The sequence below is a fragment of the Ruditapes philippinarum genome, unplaced genomic scaffold (genome assembly GCF_026571515.1).
Source record: "Ruditapes philippinarum isolate M1 unplaced genomic scaffold, ASM2657151v2 ctg988_1_1_1_1, whole genome shotgun sequence".
Classification (NCBI taxonomy): domain Eukaryota; kingdom Metazoa; phylum Mollusca; class Bivalvia; order Venerida; family Veneridae; genus Ruditapes; species Ruditapes philippinarum.
The window spans coordinates 268,032-284,383 of NW_026864886.1; the positions used below are offsets into that span (position 1 = coordinate 268,032).

The following is a 16,352-nucleotide window of genomic DNA, read 5'->3' on the forward strand; positions in this document are numbered from 1 at the left end:
CAATACAAATATTTTTTCCTGACAAAAACCCATACAAATTATGTTGTCTGGAAAGAATTCATACAAATAACGTTGCCTAGAAAAAAACATACATATATTGTTGCCTGAAAAAAACCATGCAAATAATGTTGCCTGGAAAAAACCCATACAAATATTGTTTCCTTGAAAAAAAGCATGCAAATATTGTTGCCTGGAAAAAACCCATACAAATTATGTTGTCTGGAAAGAAGTCATACAAATAACGTTGCCTTGAAAAAAAAACATACATAAATTGTTGCCTGAAAAAAAAACAACATGCAAATAATGTTGCCTGGTAAAACCCATACAAATAATGTTGCCTGGCAAACCCCATACAAATAATATTGCCTGAAAAAAAGAACATACAAATATTGTTGCTTAGAAAAACACACAAATAATGTTGCCTGTAAAAAACCCATACAAATAATGTTGCCTGGAAAAAACATACAAATAATGTTGCCTGGAGAACCGATACAAATATTGTTGCCTGGAAAAATCATACAAATAATGTTTCATGGAAAGAATCCATTCAAATTGTGTTGCCTTGAAAAAACCATACAAATAATGTTGTCTGAAAAAAAAAACCCATACAAACGTTGTTACCTGAAATGAACCAGGTTTTACACTCTATCCAATTAAATAAAGAGAAATAATAGAAAATAATGGACCGTCTTAAGTAATGTTTTTCTTGCCCCTTCATCCTTCGCTCTGCCGGGAACGACCGGGGTTACACCGAGGAAGCACCATAGCTCTGCCGGCACAAACCGGAGATGATCCGGGGTATGATGTAGCCGTTAGAACTACGGTACGCCCCCGGTGAATGCTGGCAGAGCCCAGGTGAATACCGTCAGAGCCCAAGAGGATGCCGGCAGAGCCCCCGGATGATGCCGACAGACCCGGCTGAATCCCGTAGAGCCACCGGGAAAGCCCGGTTCATTTCAAAAGAGTCACGACAATTTGCGATGTTTGAATTAAAACCCTTCCAACTTCCCTTCTATCCAGTCTTGCATAAGGATTGTTTTCAGTAAAAAGTATGTGCCAATGTAATCATTTCGCGCGTTTTTAATCCATCGGGGCTCTGCCTGGCATCTGTACAATCTAATCTTAGTCTGAACTGTTCGCTACTCAGTTCAAAGTCATTTTTCCCTATAAAAGTTGAATGGCCCAGATTAAAACATGAAAAAGTCAATTGACGAGTGTTAACATCAAGGATTTATATCAATCAGTTAAACGAATTTATTTTATATGAAAAGCTATCAAATTCATACAATTTTGCAGGGATAAACATTGTAAGCATATCCTGATAACACATCATAATGATTTGATATAAAGTGATCAAATAAGCACAAAAATCACCACAAGTTCCCATGCATGTGGAGTGCAAATTTTCTTTATGAAAGTTAAAATTTATTTTTAGATAAATTATACATGAATATCTTGAAAACAAACAAATTTTCTTCTGGCCTTAAATGTCACAGATGACCAGTTCTATGACCCTTAAATAACTACCGTCAAAATTACTTTGCTACAAGAACAACAAATTTATCTATTAAACTTCGCCCCGCGTCCTCGCTAATTAGCGTGATTTTGCTCCGTGCCCCCGCCATTTTAACTTCTTAATTTTCGACTCTTCGCTTGGCGATGAAAACACGCTAATTAAGCGAGGGCGCGCGGTGAAGTTTTATTTATTAATCTTGCCCGCGCCCCTGCTAATTAGCGTGTTTTTGTCCCGCGACCCGCTGTTTAATTTCTTTAATCTCAATACGCGCTCCCGCGGGCAAAGTTTTATTTTTTTTAATTTCGCTCCGCGCCCTCGCTTATTAGCGTGTTTTCCCTCTGCGCCATTTTAACTTGTTAATTTTCGACTTTTCGCTAGGCGGAGTCGCGGTGCGAAAATACAAATGGCACAAATCAGCCACCAAAAATAATTGTTTACTATTTAGTTGAATTTGGACAGATTTCTGTCCCAGGTTTAATGAGGGGGGAGTTAATGCACTTTTTATAATTTTATGTATGGAAGTCAAATTGAAACTCAAAGTCATTTCGAATTCAGCGCTATTTTTCTGTGTTTTAAAGCTACAGTCTCACTAACATGCCGACAGAGCTCCGCAGAGCCCCGGTAAACGTCCGAAGTGATCTGGGAACGACCGGGGACAGGAGTACATCCGTAACTCTGCCGGCAACGTCCGGGATGATCCGGGAACATCCGGCATACGACCCCGGATTGAATAAAATTTAATATCACCGGGGTGGTCCGGGATGATCCGGGAAGTATAGCTTTAGCGGCTTCATCCTTAGCTCTGCCAGGAACGACCGGGGTTACACCGGGTAGCACCGAAGCTCTTTCGGCACAAACCGGGGATGATCCGGGGCATGAGCTACGGTAGAGCCCCGGTGAATGCCGGCAGAACCCCGGTGAAGGCCGGCAGAGCCCTGGTGAATGCCGACAGAGCCCTGGAGGATATCGGCAGAGCCCCAGAAGATGAAGATGGAGCTACAGTTGATCCCGGTAGAGCCCTGGCAAAACCCGGTTCATTTAAAAAAAATCACGACAATTTGCGATGATTCCACTTGTTTATATTAAATCCTTTCCATTTCCCTTTTATCCAGTCTTGCATAAGGATTTTTCAGAAAATCTTCATGAATTACTGTTCTGGAACAATAGATATAATTTCAAATAAAAATTATGTATCAATGAAATCATTTTCGCGCGTTTTCAATCCACGGGGTTTCTACCGGGACTCTGTCTGGATCGTCCTGGCCTCTGCCGGGCTCTGCATGGATCGACCGGGGCTTTGCCTGGGTCAACTGGGGCTCTTACGGCGTCATCCGGGAACGAATGGGGCGGCATGAACCGTAGTTACACCTGGGCTCTGCCTGGATAGTCCAGAGTGCATCCTGGTGGTAAGTTGGGCATTACCGTTGTGCTGCCGGGGTTAGTGTGACCGCAACAATAATTTCACCCCGAATCGTCCCGGATCATCCCAGTAACTTACCGGGGCGGTCATGGGCTCTGCCGGGAGGAAGTGAGACCGCTTTACTATTCCACCATAATTACAACATGATAAAACACTCGGTTGCCATTTATACAGAACTAGAAACAAATCATATGTGAAAATATTTTTTGAAATGTCAAAATAATTTGTATTTTTTTAAAACGTTTTAAGTTCAAATTTCTTTACGGATTACTTATATCTTGCACGTCACCACCGTGAGTACGGATCCAGTATTCCGTATTCAAATGCGCCGCGCTTTGAAGATGATAACCTATCTGGCTATAGTCGGAGCCATATAGTCTATTGGTCTGATGTCTGATCCGGATATCCGCATAGTGAATTCGGCTCCGGATGACATCCCTAGTTCCAATATTTAAAGCGCGGCGTATTTGAATACGGCAAAGCTTGGGTTTGTCGAAAGGGTAAACCGGCAATAATCTTGATGTTTATTTCGCCTGTTTAGTTGTTTATATTGATGTTGAAGTTTGAAATTGACGATCATCGTGAAAAATAATATCTTCTGCATTGATTGGCAAAAGCATTATGTGAAAATATTGGAAAGGGAATAAAATAAATGGTGATATTGACGGTAGGTGTGCGTTTTTTCCCCCGCTTACATTTTTATTTTTTGAATTATTACAGACGTTGACATATGTTTTTTTTTATTAAAACGACTTATATTAAGTTTTGATATACATGATCAGTACAAGTGCTTGGATTGACAAATTTGGATTTTAAAGGCGTTTTGAGCTCCACGCCCATAGTGTCTGGGGGATTTGCAGGCTGGCCTGGCCCTATACTGGCGACAAAGGCTAATCACTTTTGGTTACAGGAGCGTATGGTTTAAGCTGGTAGTTCTATAGTAAAAACCATGTTTAGTTAATTCATCGTATATATCAAAAACCCAGAACTTCCTTGTTTGATATAATTCATGAACAACATGTCTTAAAGAAATGTATATATTTCTATAAATGTGTGAAAGTAAACACCATTTTACGACGAAACCCGTTGCTATGCAAAATTGACCGGTTGAAGTAGGCAAACTGCGGAAGGCAAAATATCATTGCCCTACATAGGAATGTTAAATACTTTAAGTTAGACCATGGGTAATGGGCACCATAAGGAACTGTAAAATTGACAACATAGGACAGTTACATGTCTTCAAGGTCACCTGTTTGCAAAATTAAATAAAATTTACCGTGTGGTATATGAGTTATGGATATATTTCTAAATTAAGATTTTGTCATTAGAAGGGCTTATTTTCTGATATGAGGAAACTCTAAATAATCTGTTATATCATATTATAAAAAATGTTTTTCTATTGCTCATTGTTGAGAAACAAATAAAAACATTCAGGGAACAAATTACACAAGCAAATTGTTTGTTTCTAAACAAAATGTTCTTAATATGTGTAAAAATGTTACCCTATCCCATCCATTTTAAATACTAATTTTACCCTTTCCCTATCTAAAATGCATTATTCAAAATATTCCTTAAATTTACCATAATGTGGGGCTGTTTTCAAAGTTTCCCAAATTTTTGCTAAAGGTATATTGGTTGATCATGCGAAATATAAAATACTTTTACCCTGTTGTTTTTATGTTATTAAACTTAGAAAATATCTGGTATCATATTTGCTATAAATTTTTGCATTATTTAGTAAATTAATACCTACAATAATTATATAATTTAAATCAAACCATTTTTTCTTCAATTAGGGATCAGCGAGATACATAAATACTGTAAAAAAAGGAAAGAAAATAAAAGTTGCCCTTCTCGGATTTGAACCCAAGCCCCTCAATTTTAATGTAATTGGCAAATGAAATTCTAGCCTGTTTGAATACTCTTCAGAGTGGAGGTAATGTTTTACCCATGGTCTACCTTAATTGACAGCTGTTCAGAAGTAGGCGGAACAGAGTATAAAGTTCAGTACAAAGCATGTAATTTGACATAAAAAAGAAAAAAAAGATGCTTTTACTGTGTTTAACCAAAGTTGCACATGATAATGATGAGGATTTTTGTTTGCTGTTGTAATATTTGGGGCTAAGAGTAAAGTTTAGATAGTATGCCTATTACCGTTTACTCCATAGTAAGTGTGATCAACCATCGCGTAGTCCTACGGTGTCATTCATCTGCGTTTTACTTTTTATAAATCGGTTTTGCCTGAGTTATTTATGTTTTGACAAGGGTTGCGTCTGTGTCCCCTCTAATTCAGAATATTTCATCAACGTTAATAATTCCAGTCCTGATTTTCCAATTGACCATACACCGCTTTAATCCTGCTTCATTGTCCCTTAACCCACTTTCCTTGCAAGTTGCGCTATTATCATTGCTCGACTTAGTTGGTCGTCCCGCGCCCTACTTCGATCACACAAGAATACGTTGAATCTATTCCTTTTGTCTCTTTATCATCCGCGTACGCGACAGTATCCGTGACGTTTCGCAGGATGAGCGATTGACGCGGACAGTCATTGGATAAGTAATTACTACGTGATTATAAATTTTGTCTTACGTACACACTTATTTTGTATAACATAAACTGATATCTGGATTTTGACATTTGTAGCTTTGCCAATAATGACCATTTACTTTTTCCGGTATGGTTGTTAGTTTTGTGTATGTTTTTCTATGCTATTGAAGCCTAAGGCATGCGATTTAAATCCAACAGGTGATTACAAACTTACTAGAATATTTTACACTAGACATTGAAATCAAGTTTCAGTTCAGTTATACGTACACTTTTAATTTCTAGATCGCTGCTCGGTATCGATATGCTCTCTAACGGAATTATTCTCCGTATGTAAGAACATAACGGTGTTGGTTAGGTACAATATCATAAATGGTTGATCTAAGTGCTACTTGGTTTCATCATGACTGTCTTCAGTAAACTGCGATTATAAACTGGCGATGATAATATCCTTCTCCCCTCCCAACGGATGAAAACACTTCACCATTTTCTTCTTGTTCTGTTCGTCGTGCTGAACAATTGGACGTCCTCTGACTATTATCTATAAAAGTCCTTATTCCGAAAATATGACGGAAGGGGCGAAAGCTGCTATTGGTCGTGCTGGTTGCCTTTACCGACGGTTGTTTAGGAAGCTTCGTTTAGAGTTAATATTCGCTTCTCTTGTTGAGGTCCTTTTTCCTCCTAATTTAATTTCTGTGACGTAATTACTGCCATCATCACAGCTTGTTTGGCTTGCCTTCTGGAAACTGCAATACGCATAAAAATACAATCGTTAGCTCTTTTAGTCTGTGCAGGATTCTAGGGTTATACTGGTTAACGCTATCCGGAACAAGGTTTTCGCATAGATGTTAAGTGATCTCGATTATTACTAAGTGGTAGCACTCGCTCTTTACTTCCTAAGCCTGCAATACGAAGCACACAGATTTTCACACAGCAGGCTCGCATATTACACCGTACTGTTTTTACTTTGTATTACATTAACTTATCATTACACGATTCGTCTACATTTAACCATTTAATTGGACATGGTTTACTGTATATATAACCCTAAAAGCTTAAAGTGAGGAAATTGATACGTTTTTTGAGTTAATGAGTAAACAAATTATCTATCGTGCAATAACATATAATCGTGTACTCGAATTGAATAAACTTTCATAATATTAAAATTATTAACTAAATTATTGCTGTAGTGAGGACTTAATTGAGATAAAAAGATTTTTCCTTTGATTAGTTGTAGACACTAAACGTTTTGTAAGCTTAGTACCTTTACATTCAAATTATCACTTTAATTAAAGCACTAACTGACCGACTTAAAGATATTCCTTTAATAGGTCGGGGGTACGGGAATACAATAATTCAGAAAAATAAATCAATTATCTGTACATGATCAAACTGGTATAAATGCAAAAAATATATTTAAGCGACCACTACAATTCTGTCTTTTAGAATCTAAGTTAATATTCACAAATACACAAACAAAAACAAAATGATCAAAGATTTTATTTGCATTAAATTTTTACCTTTGGTATAGAATTGTTTAGTATTGGTGAACCGGAGCGTTGTGTTTTAAACCAACGATTTAATTTAATGAAGAATTATAAAAACAAAGAAACTTAAGCTCCTCGGAGCTTCTCCCCTCATGAGTATATTTTAAGATCTTAAAGGTATTCAATTGAGGTTTATTGACATGTGTTGTAGTTTTAAAGCAACATTATTTTGAATTTAATGATTGAAGAACCCATTGTTGTTCATTTAATTATTACTATACAATTTGTTGAGGCTAGATTTTGTATGAGTCCTGAATGAAGTATGTAGCCCTGTAAAGGAATTACCTTCAATATATGCTGGACAAGGGGCCTGAATTGTTGTGTTTAGGTAACTCAATCATTGGTTATCAATCAAATAAAATATTCCAGGTAATCAGTCTGTTTGATTCTGGGTGTCAACAACTTTGTCATAAATATACGAAGGGCAATTAAAATCCACCGTACTGGTCAAAAATATTGGAAAAAACTAACCCTTTCTACGTTAGTGTTTCAAGAAGTAGAAATATGGTGGGATAAATACACAAAATAAGTCATTATTTGCGCACAGCAATGTAAATCATTACTTAATAAAGTAAATTGAAGGTACCGAATTTATTTGAACGAGTGGAATATAGTATAATAGTATAACGCTAAAATTTAGCGCGTCTAACGCTATGTTTGTATAACGCAAATGACGTTACGTCAAAATATATGCACGATCTTGCAATATCATTTTTACGGAGTCGCAAAATCGGCACGGGTGTGTGATAAATAGAGGATATTGAATCCTATATTATATTATGCGAGCGTCTGGCGGGCAAAATAATATTTTATTCAACGAGTGCAATACATTCAGTAATGAACATACACGAATTTAATATTCTATTTATCACATACCCCAAATAAAATCGGCACGGGTGTGTGATAAATCTAGATATTTCTTTGTTTCTTTTCTTAAAATATTTAGTACACTTTGCTCAAATTTGATTTTCATCAAATGTTTTGGATCATCTGGAGGCATTGCAAGCTTTAAAAACTCATAGTATATAATATAGATCTGATAAATTAATTTCAAGATAGAATAAGCTTGGTCTTCAAATTTAAGACCATGTTACTCAATACACTGAAACCATTATCATGTTCCATCCGTAAATCAATTTCACAAATGTATAATTACAAATATCATCATCAACAATAACAACAACCTACAACGAAATTGATTACTGTTGCCCGATAAGCTGTTTTTAAAAGCACAATATAATGCCTTCAGAAATGAATACCAAAAAATATTTCGCAAGGACAAACATGGCGTTAATTTGTTAAAATAATAGTTTTTTTGAGCAGAGAGGCTTATTACCTGAAAAGATAGTACAGCGCTAGATGTGAAAAATCGTTTGTCTTAAGTAGCAAGATGGCATGAAAAGAGTATTTTCGATTTCCATTACAAAAATACCTATTCACTAAAACTGTATATCATTCATGTAAATGGCTTAGTGAGTAGCCTTTTGGAAACTAACAGGACACCAAATATAAAAAGGTTTTCAGAAATATAATGATAGTATTTCTGGGGAATAATGGGCCTTTAAACCAACGTCGCCAGTATCAACAAATACCCTTTTAAGTGTCGTCAAATGCATCTTCTGCAGTCGCAAAGCATTGCTAGATGGTAAGATTCTAAAATCAATGATCGCTTATCTGCCAAATAGCTTTGCAATCATGTGTGTACATTCAGTTTTTAAATTTGCTTGCATTATATTACTTGTTTCAATATCCTTTATAATATTTAAAAATTGTTAATTGTAAAAATACAAATGAGATAATGACTTTTGCATTCAATAGCTCAAAATAGAAAATATAAGGCAACCGTCACAATATCTCATCTATAATAGATGTGTAGTGAACCAGATACATCAATGATATCGCCTGACCTACATACAGTTTTTGACGAGTTAAAATACCACTGTATTTCATAAATTATTTATACCTCTTTTTTAATCAATAAGAGAACAATGATGACCTAAGATCCATCGTTGGAAAAAGGTCGCAACTATTTAATAAAGGTTAGTAATAAGTTCATATTGGTGTGCCAATTTGTCATTACATACATGATTAGTGAAATAATTGTATTTCGGATGCTCTGAAATACCAGCTCAACATCTACTTTCCATGAGTGGACTTAAATTAACTATTCCTGTATGAGTCGCATAATAAACTTAGTGACCCCTGGGGTGCTTGATATATCTGACCATCTTGACCATGATTTATACAAATATTTGTAGAGTATACAAGGTTCATGATGATACTTTATTAATGTGTATGCTTCGGGTACCGTAGTTTTAGGTTTTAGAGAAAACGACAGATTTATTACATAAAGTCCGTGGTAATTAAGTGATACCACCAGTTCAAAGCCCATTTTAGAACTGCAGGAAGCTCATACAAATTTATATCAATTTTATATCCATGCTACAATCCAAATATCTTCGTTCTAGATCCCGTTTAGTTTAACACTAAAGTGGTTAATGTGTTTATTCTATACTCGTTACAAGTCTATAAACCCGGGTGGCTCTATGAGCAAGATTCATGCCATCTGTTTTAGTCACAGACAAGATGATGCTACGTGCTTAGTAATCTATGCTCTATGCTCTGTGTATTCTGCTTTTTTTGAGAAGAGTTTTTTAAACATTTTTACTTATGTAAAATCTATGTCACTCGTGACAACAAAGACGTTTAAAATAACTTTTTAAAAGAGGTCTACTCTAACTAAGCAATGTTATATGTTGAATATCTAAGTTTTAGGCATTGTAGTTCTTCAAAAGAGGACTAACAAGGTCTTTCAAAACTTAGTGCCCTCACGGCAGGCCTTTAAATCATGCTCCTGCAGTCTAAAATGGCGACCCGCTGTCTTATTTCTTAAATCTCTATATGCGCCCCCCGCACCCCGCGTTAATTTTCGACTTTTCGCTTGGCGAGGTCGCGGGACGAAAAAACGAATGGCACAAATCAGCCACCATAAATATGTGTTTACTATGAAGTTGAATTGGGACAGATTTCTGTACCAGGTTGAATGGGGGTGGGGGGGGGGGGGGCAATTAAAACACTTTTAATAATTTAGATTTTTTTGTATGGAAGTCAAATTAACACTTAAAGTCATTTCTAATTTAGCGCTATTTTCCCTATAGTTTTAACTATTCCACATGTTCTTAATCCATTATTACAACATCATAAAAACACCGCTTGCCATTTATACAGAACTAGAAACAAATCATATGTGAAAATATTTTTTGAAATGTCAAAATAATTTGTATTTTTTAAAACGTTTTATGTTCAAATTTCTTTACGGATTACTTATATCTTACAACTCACTTCCGTGAGTACGGATCCAATATTCCGTATTCAAATGCGCCGCGCTTTGAAGATGATAACCTATCTGGCAATAGTCTGAGCCATATAGTCTATAGGCTATAGTCGGTAATGTGTTGGTTCCCAATGGGAATCCGGAAGTATTCTGATGTCTAATGCGGATATCCGGATAGTGAATTCGGCTTCGAATGACATCCCTAGTATTTGAATACGCAAAGCTGGGGTTTGTCGAAAGATGGCATTAATCTTGATGTTTATTTCGGCTGTTTAGTTGTTTATATTGATGTTAAAGTTTGAAATTGACCATCATTGTGAAGAATAATATCTTCTGTATTGATTGGCAAAATGATTATGTGAAAATATTGGAAATGGAATAAAATACATGGTGATTTTGACGGTAGGTGTACGTTTATTTCTTGTGAATTATTACAGACGTTGAAATATGATTTGTTTTTCAAAACGACTTATATTAAGCTATTTTGATTTACATGATCAGTACAAATGCTGGGATTGACAAATTTGGATCTTAGAGGCGTTTTGAGCTCCACGTTCAAAGTGTCTGTGGGATTTGCAGGCTGACCTGGCTTTATACTGGCGACAAAGGCTAATCACTTTTGGTTACAGGAGCGTATGGTTTAAGCCGGTATTTCTTTAGTAAAAACCATGTTTTAAATTAATTAATTCATCGTATATATCAAAAACCCAGAACTTCCTTGTTTGATATAATTCATGAACAAAATGTCTTAAGGTAGACCATGGGTAATGGGCACCATAAAGAACTGTAAAATTGACAACATAGGACAGTTATATGTCTTCAAGGTCACCTGTATGCAAAATTTAAATAAAATTTACCGTGTGGTTTATGAGTTATGGATATATTTCTGAACTAAGACTTTGCCATTAGAAGGGCTTATTTTCAGAAATGAGGAAACTCTAAATAATCTGTAATATCATCATTATAAAAATGTTTTTCTATTGCTCATTTTTAAGAAACAAATAATAACATTCAGGTAACATATTACACAAGCAAAATGTTTGTTTTTAAACAAAATGTTCTTAATACATATAAAAATGTTACCCTACCCCACCCACTTTTACCACTTATTTTACCATTTCCCTATCTAAAATGCCTTATTCAAAATATCCCTAAAATTTATCGAAATGAGGGTCTGTTTTCAAAGTTTGCCTAAATTTTTTCAAAGGTATATTAGTTGATCATGCGAAATATAAAATACTTTTACCATGTAGTTTTTATTTTATCGAACTTTGAAAATATCTGGTATCATATTTGCTATAAATTTTGGCATTATTTAGCCAAAAAAATACCTAAAATAATTATATAATTTAAATCAAACTTTTTTTCTTCCATAAGGGATCAGAGAGATACATAAATAATGTTAAAAAGAAAAAAATAAAGAAAAAAAAATTGCCCCTTCTGGGGATTGAACCCACGCCCCTCAATTTCAATGTAGTTTACAAGCGATTCTAGCCTATTTGAATACTCTTCAAAGTGGAGGTAATGCATTACCCATGGTCTACCTTAAAGAATATATTTCTATAAATGTCTGAAAGTAAACACCATTTTACGACGAAGCCAGTTGCTATGCAAAATTGACCGGTTGAAGTATTTTCTCGCGCAGGCGCGAACTGCGTAAGGCAAAATATCATTGCCCTACATAGGAATGTAAAATACATTCATTGACAGCTGTTCAGTGGTAGACGGAACAGAGTATAAAGTTCAGTACAAAGCATATATTTTGACATAAAAAAATGCTTTTACTGTGTTTAACCAAAGTTGCACATGATTATAGTAAGGAATATTGATTGCTGTTGTCATATTTGGGGCTCAGAGTAAGGTTCGGTATACCTTTAACTGGTTTAAACTCCATAGTAGTGATTTACACTTCCGGCCGATCCAAGACGGTGTCCTTCTGCGTTCTTTTAAAATAGGTTTTGCCAACTGTTTTCATGTTTTGACAAGGGTTGCGTCTCTGTCCTCTATTTAGAATATCTCATCATCGGTTAATAATTCCATCCTGATTTCCAATTTGACCATCCGCTTTATCCTCCTATCCATTGCCCTTAACCCACTTTCCTGCAAGTGCGCTATTCCATTGCTACGTGATGCACGTCCGCGACCAATTCGATCAACAAATAATACGTTGATTCTATTCCTTCTGTCCTTTTATCATCCGCGTAAACGACAGTATCCGTGACGTTTCGCAGGATGAGCAATTTTTTATGGACGCAGACAGTCACCGAATAAGTAATTACTACATGATTATGAATTTTGACTAACGGACGCATTTATTTTGTTTACATAACTGATGTTTGCTTTTGATTTGTACATTGCAAATAAATGACCATTTACTCTTTGTATGTGTCGTTTTGTGTATTGTTTTTCTAAATGCTTTGCGTCTAAGGCAGTGCGATTCAAATCCAACAGGTGATTACAACTTACTAGAATATCATTTATGCTAGACATTGAAATCACTTTAGTTCATTTATACGTACACATTTAATTATTTCTGATCGCTGCTGGTATCGATTATGCTGCTAAACAAAAATTAAATTCGTATGTAAGAACATAAACGGTGTTGGATAGGTATAGATATAAAATGATTGTATTTGTTTTATGAACTGTCTTAGTATCGCGATTATAAACTAAATGATATACTCCACCTTATCCCCCCGGTGAACATGCATACATGTTTTGTTTGTTGTCGTGATGGCAATCGGAACGTCCTCGGCTATTATCTATAAAAGTCCTTATCCGAAGACCGACGGAAAGGTGCTGCATGCCTTACCGATAGTCGTATGAGGTTGTTAGGAGCTTCGTTTGGTAAATATCGCTCTCTTGTTGGTCTTTCTTCTAATTTATTTCTGCAACGTAATTAATCCCATCCAATCACAGCTTGTTTTGTTTGCTTCCTGGAAACTGCATAGCATTAAAAATAACAATTGTTAGCCTTTCAGTCTGTGCGGTTTTGTTATACTGGTTGCATCGTTGAAACAATTTTCATAGAAATGTAAGTGATTGAAATTAATTATAAGTGGATACGACTGCTTCTATTCATCGATGAAATAGAAGAAAAAGATTTCAAACAGCAAGGTGATATTTACAGTACATTGTTTTTACTTTGTATTACATTAACTTTCAATATACAATTGTAATTCAATTATTACACTTAACAATTTATCGGAATGGTTTGTATATATACTAAAAGCTAAAAACTGAGATTGATATGTTTTTGAGTAAGAAATTTATCATGTAAATAAACATAAATGTGTACTGACATTTGAATTATTTTCATAAAATGATTAAACTTTATAATTAAGGGTAGTGAGGACTTAATTGATAAAAAAGATTTGAGCCGCGTCACGACAAAACCAACATAATGGGTTTGCGACCAGCATGGATCCAGACCAGCCAGCGCATCCGCAGTCTGATCAGGATCCATGCTGTTCGCTACCAGTTTCACTACTTGTTTTATGGTTTGTAAGCGAACAGCATGGATCTTTATCAGACTGCGCGGATGCGCAGGCTGGTCTGGATCAATGCTGGCCGCAAACGCATTATGTTGGTTTTGTCGTGACGCGGCTCATTTATCCTTTGATAGTAGTAGACTAAACGTTTGCTTAGCTAAGTACCTTTACATTCAATTATATTAATTAAAGCACTAACTGACCGAATTAAGATATTCTTTAATAGGTCGTGGTACCGGGAATACATAATTCTATTCGAAAATAAATCATTATATGTACGTATCAAACTGTATAAAATTTGCAAAAATATTATTTAGCGACCACACAATTCTGGTCTTTTAAATCTAGTTAATCTTCACAAATACAAAACAAAATCAATAATATCAAATTTTATTCATTAATTTTACATTTGGTGAACGAACAAATTACTGAGCGTTGTGTTTTAACCAACGATTTATTTATTGAAAAAATAAAAACAAACAACTTATGCTCCCTCGCAGCTTCTCACCCCCATGAGTATATATTAGATCTTAAACGGACTCAACTGAGGTTTATTGACATGTGTTGTAGTTTTAGCAACATTATTTGATTTAATGATTGAGTTTGTATGAGAACTGAGACCTCGTTTGTTGTCATTACTTATTACTATGAATCTGTTGGGGCTAGATTTTGTATCAGTCTGATTTAAGTATTGTAACCCTGTAAACGGTTACCTTCATATATTCTGGATAAGAGGCTTGCAATTGTTGTGTTTAAGTAACTCAATCATTGGTTACCATCATAAATATTCCAGGAATCAGTCTGTTTGATTCTGGTATGGTAACCTGGTTAACAATTGTCATCATAAATATAGAAGGTTTATTTTTGACAGTAAACACAAGGGTAACCTCACAAAATGAAGAGATAAGGTATTTTCTATAAATGTGGGTACAATATTTTCTAAGGGCATTCAAGAGTGAGAGTCAAGATACTAAAGTCAGTATAGGGTAATTTGGGAGTTAGTATTTAGTGTCGTTTAAACCATGTGTGAGGAAGGAAGAGAAACACTGCAAACTTTATTGCTTATATTAATGTTAGATTAGACATATAGAAATATAATTAACAATTAAACGATGAAAGGAAATTATATATAGTTATTTGAGTATTTTATTACATGTGGAATTACAAAAGTAGAAATTCTTACACATGTATCAGGACTTGAAATATTTTTCCAAGATTTTTGTACCAATTGATGTATGTCTGGATGAGTTATTTATGCGCACATTTTCAGCTCATTCCCTCTCTCCGTTTTTCCAGAACGATCATATTAATAGTGCAAAAGGACCACAAAATGAAAAACGTTGCAACGCTTTTTTTTCTCAAAACCGGCTTTTAATTGTAAAAAAAACTGATTTCCAATTTGATTATTAGTATATTTCTTTAATATCATTTGCATATTCATTTCCATTTTAAATACGTCACTTGATATTCGTTAGATTTTGAAATTTTATGTTTGTAGGATTTTGGATCTCAGCGCAGTTCCTTTAGATATCAACCAAAGAGTCTACGTTAGTTTAAAATGTTTTACATATTTGTATTTATATTATTTGTATCATCCGTAAATTATGATACCAAGTATCATTCTAAATATACAATTATTAATTTCTTGTTGTTACATAGTGAAGCGCAATGTTACTATACCATTTCAAAGTCTTTAATGCAAATGTTGAATGAGCTACAATCTCGGTAAGTTGATATATCAATCAAATACACTGTGTTTGGTTTGCTTTTACGGCGTACCAATACAATTTAAGTCAAATGGCGCCGAAACAGGCTTATGATTTTTGCTAACCTTAGGTGTTACATATTTTAAAGAAACACCAAAGGTCAAAACCATCTCACCTGTTCGAGCTAAAAGATGCATACATTCTATAAGTAATTGGAAGCCATTAATCGCCTTTTACGATCACGTAGGTTTCTACGGTGGATACAACTCTGAAGCCACAACCGGTAAATATGGTGGCTGATTTGGTACACATTGTCCGTTGCATTGTCAATAGCGACAACACAACCTATATTGATATCGCCTTTTCGTCGTTTGCTTGTTGCTGGCCAAACGGCGCGTTGTCGCACTGTCGTTTTGTCGCCCTATCGCTTGCGAAGCATGCCAAACGGCGCGTTGTCGCGATGTCGCAAATCCTTCTATTTGAACCGAGCGACGACGTGACATCGCAATAACACGCCGCACGACAACGCGTCGTTTGGCTTGCATCGTAAGCAACAGGACGACAAGACGCAAGTCCGAAATGCGCCATTTGGCGTTTTGTAGGCAACACGACGTACAAAAGCGTACCAAATCAGCCACCATAGGTAAAGGCAACAATGAGCAATTTAAATGTCAAAATTCTGCTAAAATCAAAATATATTTGCTTCAGTTCCAATATTAATATAAACGTCTGCAGAGTCCCGAGGAACGGTTCAAAATATTTGAATATACGTTAAACGTTCAAAATATTTAAA

At 35.4% G+C, this 16,352-nt stretch overlaps 1 protein-coding gene across 2 annotated transcripts in view; it reads left to right on the top strand.

Annotated features, from left to right (window-relative positions):
- Positions 1–16,352, top strand: part of LOC132727177 (uncharacterized) — a 48,811-nt gene that overhangs the window by 17,795 nt on the left and 14,664 nt on the right. Inside the window, exon 1 of one of the 2 annotated variants that reach the window (XM_060712604.1) lies at positions 13,325–13,479. The exons of the other annotated variant lie outside the window; for it this stretch is intronic. The gene's annotated coding sequence lies outside the window, so the exon portion shown is untranslated. Of the gene's footprint in view, positions 1–13,324; positions 13,480–16,352 lie in introns of those variants that run through there. 2 annotated transcript variants of the gene reach the window in all.